The sequence below is a fragment of the Mobula birostris genome, chromosome 18 (assembly GCF_030028105.1).
Source record: "Mobula birostris isolate sMobBir1 chromosome 18, sMobBir1.hap1, whole genome shotgun sequence".
NCBI classification, from domain to species: Eukaryota; Metazoa; Chordata; class Chondrichthyes; order Myliobatiformes; family Myliobatidae; genus Mobula; species Mobula birostris.
In genome coordinates, this window is record NC_092387.1 from 55,639,580 (window position 1) to 55,665,058 (window position 25,479).

The 25,479-nt window shown below is 42.7% G+C and overlaps 1 long non-coding RNA gene across 4 annotated transcripts in view; it reads right to left on the reverse strand.

Annotated features, from left to right (window-relative positions):
• The window catches only part of LOC140212132 (uncharacterized), a 52,314-nt gene extending 33,296 nt beyond the window's left edge, over positions 1-19,018 (reverse strand). For all 4 annotated transcript variants that reach the window (XR_011889651.1, XR_011889649.1, XR_011889648.1 and 1 more), the window contains exons 1-2: positions 18,873-19,018; positions 17,542-17,646 (exon numbers count right to left, since the gene is read on the reverse strand). This is a non-coding gene — a long non-coding RNA (uncharacterized lncRNA). The remainder of the gene's footprint in view (positions 1-17,541; positions 17,647-18,872) is intronic.
• Positions 19,019-25,479: the final 6,461 nt, after the last annotated feature.

Sequence of the window (25,479 nt, forward strand, 5' to 3'; positions counted from 1 at the left end):
ATAAGAATTTTGATGACAAGAGCTAAAAGTAAGATACAAGCTGAAATAGTTAAAGAACAATATGTTTTTGTGAAAGGCAAAGGTACAAGAAATGCAATATTGATGTTAAGGATACTATCAGAACGAGCTATTCAAGTGCAAAAAGATTTGTTTGTTTTATCGACTACACAAAAGCATTTGATAAAGTGAAGCACAATAAGTTATTTGAAATATTACAGGAATCTCTAGATCTAGATTTGAAAGACCTCCGCCTAATCAGAAATCTGTACTGGGAACAAACTGCCGCTATAAGAATAGAGAAGTGAGTTAGTTAACAAAATGAAGAGAGGCTTTAGACAAGGGTGTGTTTTCTCCCCCGATTTATTTAATGTGTACAGTGAAACAATATTACAAAAAATAAGAGACATCTTGGGAATCAAAGTTGGCAGCGAAAACATCAATAATTTGAGATATGCGGATGACACTGTGTTGATTGCAAGTACGGAGGAAGAGCTACAAAACTTAATTGATATAGTTGTTGAAGAAAGTACAAAAATGGGTCTATCCATGAATTGCAAAAAGACAGAATGTATGATGATATCCAAAAAGAAGGAGAATCCTATCTGCAGGCTGAGAATAAACGGGAAAGACATAAAACAAGTACAGAACTTTTACTACTTAGGAAGCTGGATGACATCAGATGGCAGGTGCGACATGGACATCAAAAGAAGAATAGGGATGGTGAGAGACACCTTTACAAGACTGAAGACTATACTGACCAATACTAAACTAGGCATGGCAACCCGCCTCAGAGTACTGAAATGTTACGTTTATCCAGTTATGTTATATGGCTCAGAATGTTGGACAATATCTAGTAACGTGAGGAAACAAATTGAAGCAGTAGAGATGTGGTTTTTGAGGAGGATGCAAAGGATATCATGGACGAAATGAATATCTAACGAGGATGTCATGAACAGAGCAAACACAAAAAGAGAAATAATGTATGAGATCATGAAAGTGCAACGTAACTTCATTGGACATGTGATTAGGAAAGAGGAGTTAGAATGCACTGTAATTATGGGAAAGGTTGAAGGGAAGAAAGCAAGAGGAAGACAAAGACAAATGATGATGGAGACAGCAGCCAGAGAACTGGAAATGAATACCAATGAATTGATCCACTTGACCCGAAACAGGAGTGTGTGTGCAGTCAAAGCTCAAACTGGGCACTACACCTGATGTTGATGATGATGATGATGAGAGAGATTGATGAGGATAGGGCAGTAGATGTCTACATGGATTTTAGCTGGGCATTTGACAAAGTCCCTCATGGTATACTAATCCAGAAAATTCAGATTCATGGAATCCATGGCGAATTGCCTGTTTGGATTCAGAACTGGCTTGCCCCGAGAAGACAGAGGGCAGTGGTTGAAGGGACTTATTCAAGCTAGAGGTCTATAGTTAGTGGAGTTCCGCAAGGATCTACGCTGAGACCTTCTCTGTTGGTGATGTATAAACTGTAAATGACCTGGATGAAAATGTAGATGGGTGGGTTAGTAAATTTGCAGATGATACCAAGATTGGTGGAGTTGTGGATAGTCTAGAAGACTAGCAAAGATTACAGCATGATATAGATCAGTTGCAGATGTGGGCTAAGCAATGGTAAATGAATTTGAATCCATATAAATGTGAGGTGTTGCACATCAGTAGAGCAAGTGCAATGAGACAGTACACTTTTAAGGGCAAGATCCTTTAACAGTGTTGCTGAGCAGAGAGATCTTGGGATCGGAGTTCATAACTTCTTCAGAATGGCTACACAGGTTGATAATCTGGTTAAGGAGGCTTATGAAATGCTTCCATCTATTGGTCGAGGCATTGAGTTCAAAAGTTAGGAGGTTATGTTCATAACACTCTGGTTAGGCCACATCTGCAATATTACATACAGTTCTGGTCACCCCACTATAGGAAGCATGTTGATACTTTGGAGAGGGTGCAGCAGAGATTTACCAAGATGCTGCCTGGTTTAGAGGGCGTGTGCTATCACAAGAGGTTGGATAAACGTGGGTTGTTTTCTCTGGAGCACAGGAGGCTGAGCAGAGATATGAGAGGCATAGATAGAGTGGACAGAGATTTCCCAGAGTTGAAACCTCTAATACCAGAGGGCATGCATTGAAGGTGAGAGGGGATGTGAGGGCTAAGTTTTTTACTCAGAGAGGCATAGATGCCTGGAATGCGCTGCCTGGTATGGTGGTAGAGGCAAACACATTAGAGGCTTTTAAGAGATGTTTGCATAGGCACATAAACGTAAGGAGGATGGAGGGATATGGACATGGTATAGGTAAGAAGGATTCATGTTTGGTATATTTGGTTTGCTTTTTAGCTGGGTCAGTACAACATTGTGGGCCAGATAGCTTGTTCCTGCACTGTACTGTTCTATGTTCCATAAAGGAAATTATAGGCTGACATCAGAGGCTTGGAAAATGTTGGAGTTGATTGTTAAGGATGTGGTTTCAGGGTATTTGGAGGCACACGATAAAATAGGCTGAAGTCAGCATGGTTTCCTTAAGGGAAAATCTTGCCTGATAAAAACAACTGGAATTCTTTGAAGAAATAACAATAGACAATAGGCGCAGGAGTAGGCCATTCGGCCCTTTGAGCCAGCACCGCCATTCACTGTGATCATGGCTGATCATCCACAATCAGTACCCCATTCCTGCCTTCTCCCCATATGCCTTGACTCAGCTATCATTAAGAGCTCTGTCTAACTCTTTCTTGAAAGCATCCAGAGAATTGGCCTCCACTCTTTCTTGAAAGTATCTAGAGAATTGGCCTCCATCAAGCAGGATGGACAAAGGAGAATTGGTCGATGTTGTGTACTTCGATTTTCAAAAGGCCTTTGACAAAGTTAAGAGCTCATGGTATTGCAGGAAAGATACAAGCATGGATAGTGCATTGGCTGATTGGCAGGAGGGAAAGAGTGGGAATAAAGGGAGCCTTTTCTGGTTGGCTGCCAATAACTAGTGATGTTCCACAGGGGTCTGTGTTGGGACCGCTTCTTCTTATGTTATATGTCATTTGGATGATAGAACCAATGGCTTTGTGGCTAAGTTTGCAGACAATGTAAAGGTAGGTGGAGGGGCAGGTAGTGTTGAGGAAGTAGAGAGGCTGCAGAAGGACTTAGACAGATTGGGAGAATGGGCAAAGGAGTGGCAGATGGAATATAGTGTGAGGAAGTGTATGGTCATGTACTTTGTTAGAAGAAATAAAAGTGTAGACTATTTTCTAAATGGAGAGAAAATTCAAAAATTCAAGGAGAAAAAGGGCTTGGGTGGCCTCGTAGAGGATGCGAGGAGCATTTGATAGCTCTGGGCCTGTACTCACTGAAATTCAGAAGAGTGAGGGGTGACCTCATTGAAACTTATCAAATGGTGAAAGGCCTCAATAGAGTGTAAGTGGAGAGGATGTTTCCTATGGTGGAGGGGTCTAGGACCAAAAGATGTCCATCTAAAATGGAGATGAAGAACAATTTCTTCAGGCTGAGAGTGGTGAATCTGTGAAATTTTTGCCACAGGTGGCAGTGGTGGCCAAGTCAGTGGATATATATTTAAAGCAGAGGTCGATAGATTCTTGATTAGTCATGGAGAAAGCAGGAGATTAGGGCAGAGAGGGTAATGGAGCAGCCATGATGAAATGGCAGAGCAGAACGAATAGTCTAATTCTGCTCCTATATCTTATGGTTTTATTTTCACAAATCACAAGGTTATCAGTGGTTTGTCAGTCTCAATAGAATCCAATGAAACACAAGACAAGCATTAAAACAGAACAAAGCAACATTCAGGTGGGAGCCTTTAAAACAGAAGTGTTTAGAAATAGTTAGAAATGTTTTCATTCCCTCCCAGTCAATTTATCCTTATCACAGGATGGGTCTGTCCTTGTATCATCACCTCATATGTATTTCATTGTCCATCAGCAATTATGATTTATAACTTAAATTTTGAATATTTACTAATTTTTACTATTTAATATTTGTAATCCAGGGAGTGGAAGCACAGAATCAAATATCACTGTGATGATTGAACGTTCTAGTGTCAATTGTTTGGCGATTAGAAAGTATAAAGTATAATCTCATCCTCCAATGAAGGGGACGATGGGTATGTCACAAACCCTTTCCACCACTCTTACAGAACTGAATCACCTCTTTGCCAACATGTTCAGTTGTGCTTTCAGGAACAAAAGGAATAGATTGTCTTTTCATTAACAAAAAGCGACGGTTGTTGCCAATTCCTCTCAGGCTTTGTCACCCATGCCTAAATCTACTCCGAGTCTCTCCTGTTGCATGTGGTGTTCCCTTTGATCTTCTGACCCCTGCTTTCAAGGGATGTTTTTTTAAATTATACAAAGCACAGGGAAGGACATATAACCATCCAGATAAGGTAGGGGCGGGAGTAAGTAAATGATATTTGCTGTTTTAATTGACAATTCGTATATTCAATCTGACCACTGGTCTGTTGCTAATAGGGGGCATGGAGGCCCCACTGTACACCATTAGAGACAGCCCACTCTTATACCCTAGAATCGAAAACTATGAACCATTATCAGATTGAAATTCAAGGGGATCGTTGCAAAAACAAGATGTTCTAGTCCCTGAAGGGTATCATATTGATTAGCTATAGGAGTAGGGATTACCCTCAAAAGACCAGAATAAATGACCACCATAGTGAGGAGGCACTGGAATAACTCCTGTAAAGGAAGGGGGCTGACATAATCTATTTGCTGAGGTGCATGGTAGCTAAGGGTTGCTTTAAAAGCTGTCAGTCCTTGATTTCTAAGCATAGCACACAGTTCCCTACCGCTGTACGAGCTACATCAGTGGGAAGGAATAATCCTCGCTGCCTTGATCACTCCGCGGTACCCTGTACCTACAAATAACCAGAAGACTCATGGGCTACTGAGCAAGTGGCAATTAATAGAATTTGAGGCTGAGTGCTGGATGTCGCCATGTCAACACAAGCGAGTTTGTCAGCAACGCAAACACCTGCCTCCCCTTTCTAGATCTTTCTGTCTCTGTGTCTGGAGGCAGCTTATCCACTGATGTCTACTATAAGCCTACTGACTCTCACAGCTATCTGGACTATTCCTCTTCTCACCCTGTTTCTTGCAAAAATGCCATCCCCTTCTCGCAATTCCTCCGTCTCCGCCGCATCTGCTCTCAGGATGAGGCTTTTCATTCCAGGACGAGGGAGATGTCCTCCTTTTTTAAAGAAAGGGGCTTCCCTTCCTCTACTATCAACTCTGCTCTCAAACGCATCTCCCCTATTTCACGTACATCTGCTCTCACTCCATCCTCCTGCCACCCCACTAGGAATAGGGTTCCCCTGGTCCTCACCTACCACCCCACCAGCCTCCGGGTCCAACATATTATTCTCCGTAACTTCCGCCGCCTGCAACGGGATCCCACCACTAAGCACATCTTTCCCTCCCCCCCCCCCCACTTTCTGCAGGGATCGCTCCCTACATGACTCCCTTGTCCATTCTTCCCCCCCATCCCTCCCCACTGATCTCCCTCCTGGCACTTATCCTTGTAAGCGAAGCAAGTGCTACACATGCCCTTACACTTCCTCCCTTACCACCATTCAGGGCCCCAGACAGTCCTTCCAGGTGAGGCAACACTTCACTTGTGAGTCGACTGGGGTGATATACTGCGTCTGGTGCTCTTGATGTGGCCTTCTATATATTGGCGAGACCCGACGCAGACTGGGAGACCGCTTTGCTGAACACCTACGCTCTGTCCGCCAGAGAAAGCAGGATCTGCCAGTGGCCACACATTTTAATTCCACATCCCATTCCCATTCTGACATGTCTATCCATGGCCTCCTCTACGGTAAAGATGAAGCCACACTCAGGTTGGAGGAACAACACCTTATATTCCGTCTGGGTAGTCTCCAACCTGATGGCATGAACATTGACTTCTCTAACTTCCGCTAATGCCCCACCTCCCCCTCGTACCCCATCCGTTATTTATTTTTATACACACATTCTTTCTCTCACTCTCCTTTTTCTCCCTCTGTCCCTCTGACTATACTCCTTACCCATTCTCTGGGTTCCCATCCCCCCCCTTGTCTTTCTTCCCGGACCTCCTGTCCCATGATCCTCTCATATCCCTTTTGCCAATCACCTGTCCAGCTCTTGGCTCCATCCCTCCCCCTCCTGTCTTCTCCTATCATTTTGGATCTCCCCCTCCCCCTCCCACTTTCAAATCTCTTACTAACTCTTCCTTCAGTTAGTCCTGACGAAGGGTCTCGGCCTGAAACATCGACTGTACCTCTTCCTAGAGATGCTGCCTGGCCTGCTGCGTTCACCAGCAACTTTGATGTGTGGAGTTTGTCAGCAATGTTGTTAAATCTTAGCATCAGCGAATCACTTTTCAAATGGGTATCAACATCGTAAACTGTAATGGTAACGTGCAATGATCGGCTCCAAATGGCCTTCCATAACTCCATTCCCCATAAGGGACGTCCCATAACAGTAAAAGTCTCTGGTTCCATTGGGGAAACCAGACTGTGAGTCCATTAGCAACAGCAAAAGAAGTGTTATAAATATAGGTTTCTTCTGTTTTATGCATGATGACAGTGCGCACTGCTACAAGTGCTGCATATTGACTCGACCCATCAGAGCTCTCCTTCCTCAGAACCTGTTGGGTGAGAGGATTAAAGACAGCAGCCCTCCAACAACGAAGACTGTTGTTCCATTATCGCAGAATCATCAGTGAACCAGGCATGCTACTGCAGAGCAGGGGTCAGAAGGTCAAAGGGAACACCCCATGCAACAGGAGAGACTCAGAGTAATTTTAGGCGTGGGTGACATAGCTTGGGGGGAATTGGCAACCAGTTCATATATTTTATTAATTCTGTCCGGTCCCTTTGATGCTTGTTCAGAAATATACCATTTCTACTTGACAATTAAACTCTGTTGTCCATGCCCTACTTTATGTGTGAATGTGTCAGAGTGCCTATCCCATTATGGGAAAGACAGGGCAAGGAAGGAAGAGAAGATCTCCTGTCTGGTTTCAGTCTCTGTCAAAGCCCAGTGGCAGACAAGTTGTTTAGAGCCATAGAAAACTACAGCACAGAGACAGGCCCTTCAGCCTATTGAGTCCATGCCAAACCATTTAAACTCCCATCAACGTGCATCTGGACCATAGACCTCCATACCCCTCCCATCCATATACCTATCCAAACTTCTCTTAGACATTGAAATCAAAATTGCATCCATCATTTGCACTAGCAACTCATTCCACACTCTCACCACCCTCTGAGAGAAGAGGTTTCCTGTCTTGTTCCCCTTAAACTTTTCACCTTTTGCCCTTAACCCATGACCTTGTAGTTTCACCCAACTTCAGTGGGAAAAGCCTGCTTGCATTTACCCTATCCATACCCCTGATATTTTTGTATACCTCTATCCAATCTCCCCTCAGTATTCTATGTAACACACATCAAAGTTGCTGGTGAACGCAGCAGGCCAGGCAGCATCTCTAGGAAGAGGTACAGTCGACGTTTCGGGCGGAGACCCTTCGTCAGGACTAACCGAAAGAAGAGCTAGTTAGTTCTGACGAAGGACCTCGGCCCGAAACGTCGACTGTACCTCTTCCTAGAGATGTTGCCTGGCCTGCTGGGTTTACCAGCAACGTTGATGTGTGTTGCTTGAATTTCCAGCATCTGCAGAATTCCTTGTGTTTCAGTATTCTATGTTCTAGGGAATAAAGTTCTAACCTATTTAATTTTTCCTTATAACTTCAGGTCCTCCAGACCCGGCAACATCCTTGTAAATTTCTCTGTCCTTTTTCAACTTTATTTACATCTTTCCTGTAGGTGGGTAACCGAAACTGCACACAATACTCCAAATTAGGTCTCACCAACTTCTTAAACAAACTCAAGGTAACATCCCAACTCCTGTACTTGGTATTTTGATCTATGAAGGCCAATGTGCCAAAAGCTTTCTTTTTGACCCTAACTATCTCGTGACAGCAGTTTCAATGAATTACGGACATGTATTCCCAGATCCCTTTGTTCTTCTGTACTCCTCACTATTCTACTGCTCACTGTATAAGACCTGCCTTGGGTGGCCCTCCCAAAGTGCAACACTTCACACTTGTCTGCATAAAATTCCATCTGCCATTTATCCACCCATTTTTCCAGCAGGTTCAGATTTCACTGCAAGCTTTGATAGCCTTCCTAGTTGTCCACTACTCCCCCAATCTTGGTGTCATCTGCAAATTTGAAGAAGTATCTAGTGCTTTCCTGGCGTATATGATGAATAAACTCTTCTCAGGCTTCCAGCTGGGCACAGGTATCAGTTTTAACCGGTGTTTCAATGACAAACTGCTATCTTCATCAGGGATGATGCCACGCCACAAGAAATGAAAAGAAACAGCAACAATAATTGACTCATCAATTTCCTTATGCCCTCTCGGGAGCCCATAGTGCTTGGCAACTACTATTTGCAACTGCGAGGATTTTAAAGCCACTAACCAAAATACCAAATTATAAAGCCTTTCTAACCAAAATACCAAAAGCAAATTTGCTAAAAGGTGTCATGATACAAGTTCCCATTAATAAAATCAATTCCCAAAATATTTTCGGGTATCTGGGAGATGAGCACGGAGACAGACCCAGGAGGTCTCTCGCCAATAGTGCGACAGATCCTTGTTCGTACGGCATCGGTAACTGATCCCTCCATATCCCTGAATACACACCTGCTCCCCTGCATTTAAAACTGGATCCCCATCTAATAAGGTAGCCCCAGCCCCAGAATCTGCCAGGGTGATTCGCCGCTGCTTATTACCGTGTGACTACCAAAGGATAACATGTACGTATGGCCTCAGATCTCTCTCTGGGAAATCAGGAATAGGAGTTGTTCGTATAACAGCAGCGTCCTCAGAGCCGCACGTGTACTCTGAGGTGATGGGTTGAGTAATCTGCCATCCGGGGTCCAATTCACCCAAATCTGGGTATAACCGGGGAACATCCTGTCTTTTGGGGTTAACATTACATACTGGTGGAGGGGCCAGAAGGGCAACCAGTCCCTCTGCCTGCAACCCACCTGGGCAACAATGGTTCCAGTATAACACAAAGAGAACACCAGGAGTCATAACATCCAAGCCTAAATCCTGGAACTCAGCAATAGTGTTGTTACAGATGGTGGTCTCAGTGGTGGTACGGACAGTAGCTATAGCTTGATTTTGTTCATCAGCTTCTGTTGTTCCTCTTTAACTTTTACTCCTCTGAGCTTCGATTACATTATTTCCGTCCTCATCCAAATCACCATCATACCAGATATCCCCATTCCAAATATCTGGGTCCCAATTCTCAGACTTTGACAGGCGCTTTTGCATTATGGAAGCCAATCTATGTGCCACAGCAGTTTGTTAAACTTCAGAGTGCTCAGCACACTCTAGCACTGCGCGTTCCACTTCGCTTAAGACAGGGATCTGAGAACTCAAAGAATCAACTCGCGCTACAGTCGCATGATTTTCTCAAAGAACTGAGCCTTTTCAGTACTTAACGGTTGCAATGCAGTCATAAAAGTCCACCCTACTCGAGGCAGGAATCCCTTTTAGAGAGAAAAGTTATATGCTTAATGCATGTGATATTACACACAGAAGCTTATCATCAGACAATTCAGCAAATATCTTCTCCCAGCATCTGGGAGGACCCCATTTACTCAGAACATTAGCCAGCGATCAAAAACCCTCAAAGTTATCCATCCTGGTAAGTCTTGTTTACAATATTGCTCAACTTGCTCATCCACCTCCACACTTTCATGGACCCTGCTCGCAGCACCAAAGTGTAATGGGGTGAGTTGATCAAAGCCAAACAATTCGAGTGTCCAGGAGATGTGATAAAAAGCATACAAATACGACAAAGTAACTTAAGCCTAATTTATTATCATAATATAGGACGCATAAATGAACCACACAAAACACTGCATAGCAAGTCAAAAAGATTTCCACAAAGATTTCAGGACTCACATTTATTAATCTCCACTTGATTGTTGCTGTTGTCGGGGATCTCCAAATTCGGACGCGCTCATGAAACCACCCCTGGGGTCCTGGGCACCAATCACAATTTTGCACCCACAATTGCATTCCAGCGAAACCAGGAAAGGCACCCCAATAAATACAAGTTTCACTTGGCAGAGACAGACAAACTCTTTTGTCACATCCTATATTCATTAACACAGTACTCATAAATCAATTAGACACTGTAATGGTCACTCCTTATCCTTCAGTCCACCAATATTTTTGGGCACAACATTCCTTTAGAGTTGCAAGAGGGCATTAATATTGCATATAAGCAAAAAGCCCAAATCCAAAAAAGAATCATTCAAGCCAACTAGACAGACACTTGCATTTTAATGGTGCCTGAGACTAAGAAAGAAGCCAGCTGCTATCAGCAACTACACTACAGACGTTAACAGACCAATAATGTTCACCTTATTACAGACACTCTGCAAACATTACTCACTAACAAACATACAGACCCCACATGCTAAGGGTTCAAAAACAGTTAAATTGTCATTTTGAACTATTTAAGTGAACAGCTATTGGACTTGGGTGTAGAATTGTTATTTTTCTTGCACTTTAATTTTCCAATGGTTGCTTGTATTTTATTGTATATTATCACTCATATACAGGTAATCATTCAGTGAGATTTCCAGTAATTATGGCGCATTTACTTCTGTATTTTTCTAGAAACTTCTTAGTTTTCAGTAGCAGGTGTCATGTTACTTGAATCTGACTATTTTATAGGTTAATTGTTATCACTGGATATGGGTCCTAATGCCCTTCCCTTGGACAACATTGGTGGCATGGAGAGGGATGCCTAACGGATGCCTATATTAACAAAAATCACTGGAATTTCTGTTATTTCTAGTCTGAGTATAAGACAACCATGACAACTTTTCCCTTTTTCTTTGCTCTCTTGACTCCTCTTTCTTGTTCATTTTCCACTCTACTAACACTTAATAAACCAATCATAAGCAATAAGCTTTATGTCTCATTCTTGACTTCCGAATAACAAAATTGCAAAAGCATCAGGATCCAACATGACCATTCTGTGTTTATAGGGTTCCTGTACTCCATGCTCTGCAGTGACGCATGGGGAATGTGCATCCATACAGAGTCGTTCATTATTAATAGCACAAGAGGACAGTAGTGTTATTGAGTTACATTTGCCCAGTTGGTCCTGAGGGATTCCCTCAGAAGAGCGTGGTGTTAATCTCCGTGCTTCTGATACCTGACTGATGCATTATTGATACACAGCTCCAAGGGAGACAGAAGACCAAAACTGGTTGTGGCTGAAAGTTCGTCATTAAATTTTCAAGGCTTCCCAGTGACCGAGGTTTCACATCACTAGGCCCACCTTTCAGATGCATTTCTTTGTCAAAATTCAGCTTTCCTTTCCAACTGTGCCAGCCCTTTCTTTTGCCATAATCCCACTGCATTTGGGACTTATATTTAAAGATTTCCTGTCTAACACTACCTTAAGTCACATCACAAGTACTTGAGGTATGACTGTTTTAACCACATCAAAAAGAAGCTTGTCTCTTCTCCCTTATCTGAAAACTTGCTCCAAAGCCAAAGATCAATAGTTGAAATTTCACCGAGTGCCTGTCCTGACTCACTACAATCTATAACTACACAACTATCTCTTCTAAGACCTCCAACAAATAGAAACTTACTTCCAGAGGGAGCTCTCCTTTTATATCTTCCTTCACAGGATTTGGACATCATCAGAAGTTGGCCATCTATTCCTGTCCCAGAACTATGAGGGCAGTAAAAGTCCACTGTATTGTTTAGTCTGGAATAACATATGGTGGACACAGACCTCTTTTGCGAAACAGATGGGACTTAGCAAGAGTCAGGTAACTTCACGGTTGGTATTGGTGTTTGTTTATTATTGTCACATGTACTGAGATACAGTGAAAAGCTTGTCTTTCATACTCTTCATACAGATTAAATCATTACCCAATGCACTGAGGTAGAACAAGGTAAAACAATAACGATGCGGAATAAAGTACAACAGCTACAGAGAAAGTGAAGTGCAGGAAACCCATAAAGTGAAGATTATAACAAAATAAAGTGTAAAATCAAGAGTCTATTTTATCGTGCAAGGGAACCAGTCAATAATTATGTAACAGCAGGGTAGAATCCTTATTAGAAGCCATGGTATTACAGGAAAGATAATAGAGCAAAAATTAATGGGAAGTTAGAGGACTGAGAAGCTTTTAAAAGCCAACAGAAGGCAACTAAAAGGTTATAAAGAAGGAAAAGATGAAATACAAAGGTAAGCTAGCCAATAATATTAAAGAGGATACCAAACGATATATAAAGTGTATAAGAGGGGTGATAGTAGATATTAGAACACTGGGAAAATTATGTTGGAGAGGCAGGAATGGGGGACAAGGAAACAGTAGATGATCTGAGTAAGTATTTTGCATCAGTCTTCACTGTGGAAGACACTAGCAATATACCAGAAGTTCAAGAGTGTCAGGGGACAGAAGTGAGTGAAATTGCCAAAATTAGAGAGAAGTGCTTAGGAAAGTGAAAGGTCTGAAGGTAGATAAATCACCTGGACAGGATACTCTACACAAAGGGGTTCTGAAAGTTGTGGCTGAAAAAATTGTGGAGGCTTAGAAATGATCTTCGAGAACCAGTTGATCTGGCATGGTTCAGGGGAATTCAAGATTGCAAATGTCACTCTGTTCTTCAAGAAAGTAGAGAGGCAGAAGAAAGGAAATTATAGGTCTGACCTCAGTGGTTAGGAAGATGCCGGAGCCGATTGTTAAGGATGTGGTGTCGGAATACTTGCAGGCACATGATAAAATAGGATGAAGTCAGCATGGTTTCCTCAAGGGAAAATCTTGCCTGACAAGTCTGTTGGAATTCGTTGAAGAAATAACACGCAGGATAGACAAAGGAGAATCAGTGGATATTGTGAACCTGGATTTTCAGAAGGCCTTTCACAAGATGTCACACATGAGAAAGTTTAGCAAGTTAAGAGCCCATGGTATTACCAAAAGATACTAGCATAGATAGCGCATTCACTGATTGACAGGAGGCAAAGAGTGGGAATAAAGGGAGCCTTTTCTGGTTGACTGCTGGTGGCTAGTGGTGTTTCACAAGGGTCTGTGTTGGGACCACTACTTTTTATGTTATATGTCACTGATTTGAATGACAGAATTGATGGCTTGTAGCCAAGTTTGCGGATGATATGAAGGTTAGAAGGAGGGACAGGTAGTGTTGGGAAAGCAGCTGAAGGACTTAGACAGATCAAGAGAATGGGCAACTAAGTGGCAGACGAAATACAGTTTCAGGAAGTGTATGACCATGCACTTGGTAGGAGAAATAAAAGCATAAACTATTTTCTAAATGGGAAAACAATTCAAAATCTGAGGTGCAAAGGGACTTGAGTGTCCTTGTGCAGAATTTTTTAAAGGTAAATTTACAGGTTGAACCTGTGGTAAGGAAGGCAAATGCGATGTAAGCATTCATTCTGAGAGGATTGGAATATAAAAACAAGGATGTAATGTTGAGGCACTGGTGAGACCTCACTGGGAGTATTGTAAGCAGTTTGGGCCCTTTATCTAAGAAAGGATGTGCTGACATTGGAGAGGGTTCAAAGGAGGTTCATGAAAGTGATTCTAGGATTGAAAAGCTTATCATATGAGGAGTGTTTGATGGCTCTGGGCCTGTAGTTACTGGAATCCAGAAGAATGAGGGAGGATCTTATTGAAACCTATTGAATTTTAAAAGGCCACCACAGAGTGAGTGTGGAGAGAATGTTTCCTGTGGTAGAGGAGTCTAGGACCAGAAGACTCAGCCTCAGAATAGAGGGTCGTCCATTTAGAATGAAGATGAGGAGGGATTTCTTTAGCCTGTGAGTGGGAATTTGTTGCCATAGGCGACTGTGGAGGCCAAGTCATTGGGTATATTTAAGGCAGAGGTTGATAAATTCTCAATTAGTCAGGGCATGAAGAGTTATGTGGAGAAGGTGGGAGACTGGGGCTGAGAGAGAAATGGATCAGCCATGATGAAATGGCAGAGCAAGCATGATGAAGTGGCGGAGCAGACATGATGAAATGGCTGAGCAACCATGATGGGCCAAATAGCCTAATTCTGCTCCTATACCTTATAGCCCATTACAGCTGTTATGGTTACTAAGAATAATTTATGGGGAATCATGGCAATGTAGTGACTAACACATTGCTATACAGCACAGCTATAAGATAAGGGTTCATTTCACACCGCTGTCTGCACTTTCTCCTTGTGACTGCATGGGTTTCCTTCAGGTGCTCCAGTTTCCTCCCAAATTCTAAAGATGTACGGGTTAAGGTCAGTGAGTTGTGGGCAAGCTATGTTGATGCCGGAAGCACAGAGACACTTATGAGCTCCCCGGCACATCCTCGATGCAAACAACGCATTTCACTGTATATTTTGATGTATGTGTGCCAATTAAAACTAATCTCCTGCACTGTCCTTGGTCCTCCTACAGATTTTATATTTGGCTTCCCTTGTGCCAATTAAATAATTTTGAAGAGGCATCATTGTCATATGAAGTACACCAATTTCCCACACAACTATGAGCAAGGGACCCATGTAACTGTTTCATGATGCTGGTTACGAGGTAAATTTTTGCCAATATATTAGAGATGTTATTTTGTCTCTGGAAGAGCTGCCTAGGATCCCTGAAGTGCACACTGTGAGCTGCCTGCTTCCGTGCACCAAATGCATCCATGGAATATGACAAATGCAGATCAACAAAGGCATCAAATACACACATGCTCCAATGCATCAAATACACTCATGCATTATGACAAGCTGTAGATTGCGAAAAAACATTATATATGCATGTTCATTCATGATTCATTCACACTTGCATTACGACAGGCTGCAGATTGGGAAATGCATTGTACACACATGTTCTTTTATGCACCAAATGCACATATGCATAATGACAGCTGAAGATTGGAATAAGAAACATTAAATACGTGTGCTTTCAAGTATCATATGCACACATGCACTATAACGCCTGCAGTTTAAGAAAACTCTCTGAAATTTTCATCATTTTACTTCAACTTCAGAAACAGACATCTGCTGACAGTATAATGCCTTCCACGCTGGCCATTCTCTTTTCTCGCTTCCGCTTTTTAGCAGGAGATACAGGAACTTGTAAGATTGAGTAACCAGACTCAAGAATGGCTTCTTCCTCACTGCTAACAGACTGCTGAACTAGTCACCTCTTTCACATTCCCTCCTAAACTTTAGCCCCTCTCTTTCCTCTATTAAAACCATCCTCAGAGCCTATCTGCTTGACCTCTTCCTCTTGGCCAACAGGTGTGAACCTTAGTCCTGTGATGCTTTCCTTCATGGAAGAGGCTGTAGTGATCTCAGTCATTGTGTCCTAAGTGCTTATGAAGAACAAGCAGTGGGGAAACAAGCCACTCACCCTTGGGCCCGACAAAACATTTCCATAAGGCCATATCATGCAAGTAGAAAATTATATTAGAATGGTACAGAGATTCTCCACAGAAAGAACTGTAACCTTTAAAAGAAGTGTGGGTTGGTATGGTAGTGTAACATTAACACATCTCTTTACAGTGCCAGCTGTAAGATCAGGGGTCAATTCCCCACGCTGAGTGTAAGAAGTTTGTATGTTCTCCCTGTGACTGTGTAGGTTTCCTCTTGGTGCTCCAGTTTCCTCCAACTTTCCAAAAAGATGTACAGTTAGATTAGATTATGAGGACACGCAGTCCTCTTTTATTGTCATCTAGTAATGCATGCATTAAGAAATGATACAATGTTTCTCCAAGTTAAGGTTAATAAGTTGTAGGTATGCTATGCTGGTGCCTTTAGCTTGGTGACACTTGCGGCCGCCCCCAGCACAATCCTCACTGATATAATTTGACACAACAGAAGCATCTGATTGTATGTCTCAATATTTTCATGTACATGTGACAAACAAAGCTGATATTTTATCTTTACATAGATGGCTATGTCTGGGTTCTGATAGATGGAACCAAGCAGAAGACCAGGCTGGTATGAACTAGATGGGCCAAAGGACCTGTTTCTGTTCAGTAGTTCTCTAGGACTCTATGAAAAACAGGCCATTCATCCCACTGGCCCTGTCAACTATCAAATACCCACTTTCAGTAATTCTACCCATATTCCCATCAAGATTCTACCACTCATACCATAAGACCATAAGACATAGGAACAAAATTACGACATTTGGCCCATTGAGTCTGCTCCGCTATTTAATCATGGCACATCCTTTCTTTCCCTTTCCAACCCCATTTCCCGGCCTTCACCCTGTAACCTTTGCTACCGTGTCCAATCAAGAAGCTATCGATCTCTGCCTTAAATAAACCCAACAATCTGGCCTCCACAGTTTCCTGTGGTAATAAATTCCACAAATTCACCATCCTCTGGCTAAAGAAATTTCTCCAGATCTCTGTCTTAAATGGATGCCCCTCTACCCTGAGGCTGTGCTCTCTTGTCCTAGACTCCTCCACCATGGGAAACATCCTTTCCACTGGGGAAATTTACAGTGATCAATTCACCCACCAACCAACTAGTCTTTGGGCTGTTGGGGGTGGGGGGAGAACCAGAGTACTCTGAGGAATCCCACATTGGAGGAATCCCAGATGGTTACAGGGAGAATGTGCAGACTCTCTGCTTCCTCTACACACCATCTCCTCCACCTATCTGTCTACCATCCATAAACATCTCCCAACTCTAGGTCCATTTACTTCTCCGCTTAAGTGATTCAAGTGTTTATCGTAACAATTCTCAAGCACGGTCTGCTTCAGCCATCTCTCAGGCAGTGCATTCCAAGTGCTTCCTCCTGTCGTAAGTCAGAGGTGGGGAACCTTTTAGAAAGTGTGCTCCCAAATTGGTGATAATCTTCTAAAAGTGTCTCTTCTATGTCATAGTAATTTTGAGCAGAGATTATCATTGATTAATGAATTAGTAACAAAAATTATAGATGTTTTTAAGCTTATTTACATGTATTGTTTTACTATTAATGAAAGTATAATAGAGAAAGAATGAAATAAATGAAGTTTGGTAGAAAACCTGTTCAAAATTATTAATACTAATCTTTTAAAAAGACAATTGAAAATAACATTTCCAAACAGTATTGTGATTGTAACCAATTACTATCCAAATACTGATGTGTACACCAGGTCTGCAAGGATTTCAGAACATATCATCCAATGTCACGTGTTCTATCTGGAGCCAAGCCAGACGTTTCTTGTGAAAAAGTCTCACTGCTCTCAGGTTATCAAATATCATTCGCTGCTTTTGGTGGTAAAAATCATCACTATTTATCTTTTTATTGTGGGTTGGGTTTACAGAATCAAGGGACAACAAAATGTTTGCGCATGCCACCTTGGGCATGCATGCCATGGGTTTTCTACCCCTGACTAAATGAAGAAGATTGGCCTGATATCCTCTCTAAATCTCCTTCCCTTTACCCTAAACCTACCCCCATTATTTGTATTTACCTTTGGCGTGAGGAGTAGCTTCCTGCAGTCCACCTCTTCTGTACCTCAATCATGTCTCTTCACAACTTTCTCTGCTCCAGGGAGAACAGACCCAGCCTCTTGAGCCTGTCATTTGTTAAATGGAAGAAAAGAGAGAATGCAAGCAAGGTGAGATCAAAGAAACCACTTGTGCGTCACTGAGCTTCAGTAGTTGATAATAGGTTAGGTCAGACAGCACTGACCAACGGTTCATCAGGACTCAACCACCTTAGTACCAAGAACATAGAACATTACAGGTCCTTTGACCCATGATGCTGTGGCGATCTAATGCACGCCATGGTCAAACTAACCATTCCCTCCTGCATAGCCTATAACCCTCCATTTTTCTTTCATCCATGTGCCTGTCTTAGAGGGTCATAAATCTCCCTCATGTATCTGCCTCTACCAACCATTAGCAGTGCATTCCTCTGTGTAAAAAAAAAACACCTCTGACATCTCCCCTAAATTTCCTCCACTCACCTTAGAAGGATTAAGATTAAAAGTCACTTCATTTGCCACATGTACATGGAAACATACTGTAGATCAAGATTCAAACTTCAAGTTTATTTATCATATGTACATCAAAATGTACAGTGAAATGTGTCGTTCGGGTTAATAACCAACACACCCAAAGGCGGTTGGGGCCAGCCTGCAAGTGTCGCCACGCATTCTGGCACCAACATAGGATACCCACAATGTTCAGCAGAACAACACTGACAGGAAAACAAAATAACAACAGCATAATAATACACTGAAAATGCTGCAGAAACTCAGAAGGCCAGGCAGCATAGCTGGAAATGAAGTCAACGTTTCAGCCCGAGACCCTTCTTCAGGACTGGAAAGGAAGGGGGGAAGATGCCTGAATAAAAGGTGGGTGGTGGGGGTGGGGGGAAGGAGGATGGCTTGAAGACGATAGTGAAGACAGGAGAGTAGGAAAGGTAAAGGGCTGGAGAGGAGAGTGAGAGTGGAGAGGAGAAAGGGAAGGCGGAGAGGACCCAAGTGGAGTTGATAGGTAGGTGAAAAGAGGTAAAAGGCCAGTGTGGGGGGTAGAAGAAGAGAGGATGAGAGGGGATTTTTTTTCTACCAGAAGGGGAATAATAAACCTCATTCCTCCCTCCCATCAAAGCACATAACGCAGTCATTTAAACCCAGGTCAGGCCTGCAGCGAACTCGGGCTTGCAGACACCAGGCTTCAATCCCCCCTAGTGGACTCACGGACATTCACAGACTTGGCTCTGGCCAGACGGCCTTGACTTCTGAACTTCTGATTTAACCCTTGGGTATCCATCCCAAAACATGTCGATCATGAACACCTGATGTCAAACTCCAAACTCTCCGATGATGGGACCTTCAAGTTTCGTTTGTAATACAAGTTTGTCCTCTTCAAATACTGCCAGTTGGCTGTAGGGAGGTTCTATCACTGTAACACCATGTTCTCATGTGGTTACTGTAACTTGGATCTAGTTCATACTGCTGTTGATTGATTCACTCGACAAGTCTTGTGTAATATCATTGCTTAATACTGCTTCTCTTAAATAGTTTTTTTAAAATGCATAACTCAGATTTTTGTAATGCTTCAAGGGTTTCGGATAAACTCTTTTGAATCATTTAGCTATGTAACTCAGATACAGGCCCTTTGGCCCATCAATTCACACTGTAGGTCCTGGGTAACAAACAACTATGTATCCCACCACCTCAGGAAGGCAACTAACATAATCCTGGGCCCCTACCACCCTGTTCATTCCCTCTTTTCCCCTTCCTGTTGGTTAGAAGATACAAAACCTTCGCAACACATACAACTAGGTTCAAAGACAGCTTCTCTCCTATTGTTATCAGACCCTTGAACAGATTTCTTGTGTGCTAGAAGATGAACTCTCAATCTCCCAATCTACTTTGTTGTAGCTCTTGTACTTTTTGACTACCTGCACTACAAATTTTCTGAAGTTCCAACACTACATTCTGAAATTCCGTTTTCTTTTTATGAACACAACATAATTATATACGGAATGATCTGTCTAGATGCCAAGCAAACTCTGTCTCAGTTTCATAATACTATTACATTCAAAAGTCTGACTTACCTACTTACGTTTGTACCCATAAACGATGGATACAGTTCCCTTTCTCTCTCCTTTGGGAATTGTTCTTTCTTATTGGTGTCATGTGCTTTTGATGTCATCAATACACTAATATGGAGGTGTGATCAGCAAATCAAGTGAGGTTCATGTATTTCCTGACTTATGGACAAAATTGACATGCATGTCTATGAAAACAGGAACACTTCATTACCAGGGATGACTTGTAATCTTGCATTAACCACATTCCATTCTTTCTGTTTGGACCTATATCTAAGAATGTATACACTAGTGTAACGTCTGATACCCCAACTGACTCCCGTTGCCTAGGGTGAATAGCTGCCAACCCTGCCAAACAGTGCAAATGCTTTGGTGCGGATACAGTGTGAGGCACTGAAATATCAACCACGACACAAATATCAAGCAACATACAAGGTGCGAGTACAGAGATACACTTTATAGTAATTATTGGTGATGGGTTAGTAGAAACAACTAAAAGAAAAGGCGCCACATAAGTAACTTATCAATCTCGTGCACATAATATGCTCCCGCCTCCGATTCCATCTGCAACGTCCTCCCGAAACTCCACCCACCATCTGAACCCTGGTATCTGCTGCCCTGGTACCGCTGTCCGTTCCCCGCACGTCCATCCTCTCTGCTCGCCTCCCGAAAAAGTCCGCGATCCTCAGCTCAACACACATACAAGATAGCATAACATGACTTCCATTGGCTAGCAAACAAATACAATTTCCATTATCACTAATTATAACCCAAACTTGCTGCCACAGAGAATTCCTTACTCAGCAGTTAACAGTACAAGAGACCATTTTAGTTTAACACTTCAGAGAAGCCATTTTGTAATAGGCAATCAACAGGTAACAGTCCAGCTAATATTACTGAGAACCCTACACTAGCATTGTAGAGGGCCTAGAGGAGTTTTACGAGGATGGTTCCAGGAATTAAAGAGTTAGCTAATGTATGAAGCACATTTGATGGCTCTGGGTCTGAATTCGCTTAAGTTTAGAAACTTATTAAATATTGAAAGGCCTAGATAGAGTGGAAGTGGAGGGGATGATTCCAATAGTGGGAGAGACTACCCTGAGGCATAGCCTCGAAATAGAAGGAGGCCCCTTTAAAATAGAAGGAAGAGGAATGACCTTAGCCAGAGTGTGCTGAAGCTGGGGAATTCAATGTTACAGGCAGACTTTAAATATACCCAACGACTTGTGGAGGCCAAGTCATAGGGCATGTTTAAAGTAGAGATGTTGTTGATTAGTAAGGGTATCAATGGCTACAGGAAGAAGGCAAGAGAATGGGATTGAGAGAGAAAATAAATCAGTCATATTCGAATGGGAGAGGAGGATCAATGGGCCATTTGGGCTCTCCACATTCCTACCATCTGCCCCCACATTCTAGGGGCAGCTTCCAGTGGCCATTAACCTATCAACGCACATATCTTTGGGGTGTGGGAGTAAACTGGAGCACTCAGGGAAAACCAATGCAGTCAAAGGGGGAACCTGCAAACTCCACACGGAGAGTGCAGAAAATTAGCACCAAATCCGGACTTGTGAAGCTGTGGGCAGCTGCAGCAATGGATGGGCAGAGAGAACCTGCAGTTTCGGAAAAGGCAGTTCTTAACAGGTGATATCCAAGTTACTCACTCCCAACTGTAGGGTGAAGCAACACTAGCTCAGGAGGAGGAGGAGGATATAATTCATTTCTGTTGCTCAAAGAAAACATTGATCAAACTCGACATACGCCTTCAGCTTTTAGTCATCAAGATAGCCTAGAACTTGTCTCTTTGAAGTGAAGAACGATGAGAGGCTAGTTGATAGAGGTGTATAGAATTATAAGAGGAATCGGTATAGTGGGCAGTCAGTGCCTTTTTCCATTGTGATAACAGCTAATGCCGGAGGTCATCCTTTGAAGGTGAGCAGAGGAATGTTCGGAGGAGATATCAGAGGTAGACCTTTCACACGGAGAGAGTTGTTGCCTGGAATGCACTTGCAGGGGTGGTGTCAGAGGCAGATACATTAGGGACATTTAGGAAACTCTTAGCTAGGCACATTGATAAAAGAAAAATGAAGGGTTATGGGCTATGCAGGAGGGAAGGGTCATAGATTGATCACAGAGTAAGTTAAAAGGTCAGCACAACATTATGGGCCAAAGGGCCTGTAGTGTTCTATGTTCTATGGATATCAGTATTGGAGCTCCTAAGAAAGGAAGAGTTGCATGTCTATAGCACGTTAAACCTATTCAAGATGTCTCAAAGGGCTGTATAGACCATGACTACATACATTGGCTGATCTATTCCAGATCACATTTCCTTTTCTGTGCCAGTTCCTCATAGTCCTCACATCCTGCTCTTGCAAAGATTTATCGGCTTCTGCACCTCCACCTGAAATGCCTATGCTGATCTGGCCTCCACAGCTGTCTGGCAAAGAGAATCCCAGACATTCTCCATTCTCTGCAAGAACCTTTTCTGTACCTCAGTTTCAAATGACCAGTCCCTTATCTGTGACAAACAAGAGAAAATCTGCAGATGCTGGAAATCCAAACAACACACACAAAGCGCTGGAGTTACTCAGCAGGCAAGGCGGCATCTATGGAAAACAAATACAGGCGATGTTTCAGGCTGACACCTTTCGGTCCTGCCAGAGGGTTGCAGCCCCAAACGTCGACTGTACTTTACTCCATAGATGCTGCCTGGCCTGCTCAGTTCCTCCAGCATTTTGTGTGAGTCCCTTATCTTCTTTGAAATTTAACCACTAATGAAATCATCTCTACCCTGAACTTCCCCTTAGGGTTTTATATGTTTTGTCCCTCATTCTGTTTAAATTCCAAAGAATACAGACACGATTTGTTTAATTCCTCTGATAGGACAATCTTCTCACCTCAGAGCCTGATGAGACTCTTTTAAGACCATAAGACCATAAGACAAAGGAGCAGAAGTAGGCCATTCAGCCCATCGAGTCTGCTCCGCCATTTTATCATGAGCTGATCCATTTTATCCTATTTAGTCCCACTGCTCCGCCTTCTCACCATAACCTTTGATGCCCTGGCTACTCAGATACCTATCAATCTCTGCCTTAAATACACCCAATGACTTGGCCTCCACTGCTGCCCATGGCAACAAATTCCATAGATTCACCACCCTCTGACTACAAAAATTTTTTCGCATTTCTGTTCTGAAAGGGCGCCCTTCAATCCTGAAGTCATGCCCTCTCGTACTAGACTCCCCCATCATGGGAAACAACTTTGCCACATCCACTCTGTCCATGCCTTTTAACATTCGAAATGTTTCTATGAGGTCTCCCCTCATTTTTCTAAACTCCAAGGAATACAGTCCAAGAGCGGACAAACGTTCCTCATATGTTAGCCCTCTCATTCCCGGAATCATTCTAGTGAATCTTCTCTGTACCCTCTCCAACGTCAGCACATCCTTTCTTAATTAAGGAGACCAAAACTGCCCACAGTACTCCAAGTGAGATCTCACCGGTGCCTTATAGAGCCTCAACATCACATCTCTGCTCCTATACTCTATTCCTCTAGAAATGAATGCCAACATTGCATTCGCCTTCTTCACTACCGACTCAACCTGGAGGTTAACTTTAAGGGAATCCTGTACGAGGACTCCCAAGTCCCGTTGCATCTCAGAACTTTGAATTCTTTCCCCATTTAAATAATAGTCTGCCCGTTTATTTTTTCTGCCAAAGTGCATAACCATACACTTTCGAACATTGTACTTCATTTGCCACTTCTCTGCCCATTCTTCCAATCTATCCAAGTCTCTCTGCAGACTCTCCATTTCCTCAGCACTACTGGCCCCTCCACCTATCTTCGTATCGTCAGCAAACTTAGCCACAAAGCCCTCTATTCCATAATCCAAATCGTTGATGTACAATGTAAAAAGAAGCGGCCCCAACACTGATCCCTGTGGAACACCACTGGTAACCGGCAGCCAACCAGAATAGGATCCCTTTATTCCCACTCTCTGTTTCCTGCCAATCAGCCAATGCTCTATCCACGTATGTAACTTTCCTGTAATTCCATGGGCTCTTATCTTGTTAGGCAGCCTCATGTGTGGCACCTTGTCAAAGGCCTTCTGAAAATCCAAATATACAACATCCACTACATCTCCCTTGTCTAGCCTACTGATAATCTCCTCAAAAAATTGTAATAGGTTTGTCAGGCAGAATTTTCCTTTAAGGAATCCATGCTGAGTTCTGCCTATCCTGTCATATGCCTCCAGGTACTCTGTAACCTCATCCTTGACAACATTTTGAAACATGTCTAAATGTTACTATATCATTTCATAGGTAAAGGGACCAAAGTCATGCACAGAACTCTTGGTGTAGCCTCACCAATAACACTGTACAATTAGAAGAAAATCTACCTATTTCTAGACTATAGTGTGTATTAAAACAAAAAAAAACAGCAATACTCCATCTTTTTTAATCTTTTGGCTCAACACTGGTATGACTGAATGTTTGGAAATGATAAACTTTGCCCGCCTTACTAGTCTGGGTTGGCACCCTGCCTGCTTTCCAAGCTGTTATGAGTCTAGGACAAGAATGCAGGGACATCCTTTTAGAACAGAGAGCAGGAGCAATTTCTTTAACCAGAGGGTGGTGAGGTTGTTTTTTTCACTGCCACTGATGACTGTGGAGGCCAAGTCAGTAGGTATATTTAAAGCAGAGGTTGATGGCTTCTTAATTAGTAAGGATGTCAATGGTTATGGGGAGAAGACAAGAGAATGAGACTGAGAGGGGGAAAAAAGCCAGCTGTGATCGAATGGTGGAGCAGACACAAAGTAACAAGTAGGGTGGTCAAAGGAGAGGTAGTAGATGACATATACTTGGATTTTCAGAAGGCACTTGATAAGGTGCTACACATGAGGCTGCTTAACAAGATAAAATCCTATGCTGTTACAGGAAAGATACTTGCATGGATAGAGGAATGGGTGACAGGTAGGAGGCAATGAGTGGGAATAAAGGGGGCCTTTTCTGGTTGGCTGCCAGTGACTAGTGCTATTCCTTAGGGGTGAGTATTGGGACTGCTACTTTTCACATTGTTTGACATTGATTTGGATAATAGAATTGATGGCTTTGTGGCAACGTTTACGGATGATACAAAGATAGGTGAAGGGGGAGGTAGTGCTGAGGAAGCGATGTGATAGACAAATAGGAAAAATAGGCAAAAAAGTGGTAGATGGAATGCAGTATTGGGAAATGTATGAAAATGCATTTTGTGAAAAGGAACAATAGTGTGGAATATTATCTAAATGGGGAGAAGATTCAAACATCAGAGGTGCTGAGGGATTATGAGTCCTTATACGAGAATGCGAGAAGGTTAATTTACAGGTTCAGTCTGTGCTAAAGAAGCCAAGTGTAATGTTGCAATTTATTTCAAGGGGAATAGAATATAAAAGCAAGGAGTTAATGCTGAGCCTTTATAAGACACTAGTCAGGCTGCTCTTGGAGTATTGTCAACAGTTTTGGATCCCATATCTCTGAAGGGATGTGTTGTCATTGGAGAGAGTCCAGAGGAGGATCACAAGTATGTTTCTGGAATGAAGGGGTCAACATATGAGGAGTGTTTGGCAGCTTTGCCCTGTACTCACTGGAATTTAGAAGAATGTGGGTGGATCTCATTGAAACCTACTGAATGTTGAAAGGACTAGATAGGGTGGATGTGGAGAGGTTGTTTACAATGGTGGGAGTATCCAGAACTAGAGGGCACAGCCTCAAAATTGAGTGGCGACCTTTTAGAACAGAGGTAAGGAGGAATTTTTTTAGCCAGAGGGTGGTGAATCTGTGGAATGCTCTGCCACAGACTGCGGTGAAGA